This window comes from Dreissena polymorpha, chromosome 2, assembly GCF_020536995.1.
Source record: "Dreissena polymorpha isolate Duluth1 chromosome 2, UMN_Dpol_1.0, whole genome shotgun sequence".
In the NCBI taxonomy this organism is placed as follows: Eukaryota; Metazoa; Mollusca; class Bivalvia; order Myida; family Dreissenidae; genus Dreissena; species Dreissena polymorpha.
In genome coordinates, this window is record NC_068356.1 from 9,343,573 (window position 1) to 9,346,295 (window position 2,723).

Genomic DNA, 2,723 nt, shown 5'->3' on the forward strand with positions numbered 1-2,723 from the left:
GGGCTCATTAGTGGACAGAGTAGCTCTGGAGCAAAGCTGGCCGCATATGACATTTGACACATATACGCATGACACGGCACACATTACATTACTTTTATTTCTGGGTGATGCCAAATGTCAAAATACATTTACTCTTTGTATTCTATGTAAATACTCAGTAAACTTGCAGCGATATTTTTCCTTCTTTAGAAACTACCCGTAAAACGTACTTTTCCAGTTGAGTAAGCCGTCTGAGAAATGCCAAAAGGAAAGGAAAACTGCTTCAATTTTTTTCCAAAAGTTCATTGTCTGCAAGTGAACAAATAACATGATCACTGTTACTTAACATTTCAAGCCAAAAAGCATGTAAATAAATATTTTAATTGGTTTGTGCAATAAATACCAAGCAATTAAAAAGATCCATCATTCCCAACCTAAAGATTTCACTTCGCTAAATTTCAGGGTTGTTCGCGCTATTTTCTCCAATTGGTTTGATACTTCTAATTGGGCAAAAAATCGCCGACTTAATTATTTTACAACCAACCAATCAAATAATAGCATGCTTTCTCCACTATTTTTATAGATATTTTGCCCGATCGTCGTATCGAATTTACTTTGTCATAAGGTTAATCAATGCAGAGAATTTTAAAATTTTCCAACATGTTCGAGTGGAATTTCCTCGCTTGTTCGGAATTTTATTGTACACGACGATTAAATTGATTCAGAACTATTATCAGGAACACAATACACATAGCTTGAATACAGACCTTCTTTGAAAAAACAAGAATAGTCATCATGTGTTTGGTTTCTTTTATATTTGTGTACAAAATAAATCAAGTAATATAAATAAACTTCAATCTGAAACAATGTCCATGATAAATGTACACACTTTGTGTGTAAACAAGCATACATCAACAACATCTAGAAACGATCATGCACAAAGGGAGAAAACTCGAGAAAGTAGAATAAGCAAAGAAAATCAACATCATAGTAGCAAGATTCGCCAATGTCATCAAAAACATTCAACGAAAAAACGTTCATTAAAATTAAAAGCAATGTATCTTTCTGCGTAGGTAAATAACAAGTTATTTGTAATAACTCGCATGCTTCTAAGAGTCTCACAAAGTTAAAGTATTCTTTGCATACAAAATAACTTAGTAGATTTAAACAGACCTGACATTTTAAAGGTAGACATCCATCAACGTACATACTTAACAAAAACATGAAAATGTTCAATAAAATGATTTAAAAAGAGGTATAAAACAAGATGATTAATAGAATGTCCAATGAGCTCTTTGGACTAGATATTTCTTTGGAAAGACAATTGCACAAAATAAGAGTCCATATTGTGTTACTGTACAACATAACCCTTAACAGGGTGAGATGACTTTGATAATCCTATATTTATTATTTAAATATCTAATAGATTTAAAAACAACTTGCATATTTTGAATTTAACAATCAATATTTCCAAAAAGTAGATTTTCTTATAAGATGTTATGTATACAAAATATGGTGTTTATTTTTAACCAATCAAATTGTTCACTGCCTTCCAAATGTGCATGTTTGCATGTGATATTAAGAGACAGGGTACATTCCTTAATGATATTATGAAACAATACTCAATTTGCAATTAAAATAACCTGTATTGACCACAAAATAAGAGATCTAACAGAAAAACAGTGAATACATTCTTCACATAAATGGCAATCATAAGGATGTATAACCCTGAAAAAAATCAGACATTTCATACAAAATCTCAATGCAGTACATTCACTAAATTCATTTATTATTACTATAAAATTAAACTATTTACACACAATAATTTATAGCACAAATCACTGCTCAAATAATTTATAGCACAGCTATAACCTTGAAATCAGATATCCAAAAGCATACAAAAGAACATACCCATTAAATGGTATTCAAACTATTTTGAAGTATTCTATGATTAAGAAGTTAGCTTCCAAAAAAATTTAGACATTTATATTAAAAAACAATGCTATTTGAAACATTATGCAGAAATATATAATATTTTTATGGAGAATAAATATCCCTCGTTTTCGCAGCACCAAATTTGCCTGAATCTATGTACACAAACACATAATGTGCTGGTTTGAAATGCACATGTTTTACACATGTACCGAAAGAGTTTAGTACATAATGGGACAGTCGTAAATATATTGCAGTTTGCAATTTCAAAAATATTCAAACAAAATGGATATTCTTTCATTGGAATATTAAACTGATCAACTATATTGTCTTGGAACTCTAAAATCAAGACATACAAACATTGTTTGTATTTCTAACATAAACATCGAACAATTATGCATATACTTTCAAACTTCAAGCATAACTATCACAATTGTCATGATTTTAAACTGGCTCTTCAAACAAAACTAGAATATCACAAACATTTGAATGAAAGATCAATGGATTTAATAGCTTTACCCTCAGTTCTATACCTGCAATCTGTAATGCTATGCACCATTAAATACTAGAATAGAACAAAATAACAATAGTACAAAATCTGAACATTGCACTTGTTTGATGCTGTAACTTAGTGGGTTTTAAAATCACTAACACAGTTTTCAATTAAAAATGAAGGTGGTTTTTCCACCACTGACTTTTCGACTTTTTGGCGCTTGGGTGTGCTTCTCAAGGTCATGTGACGAGGTGACCTTGAACCTTTGAATCGTTTCACATTGTCATAATTTGTTTCAGAGTCGCTAGAGAGAGATCCC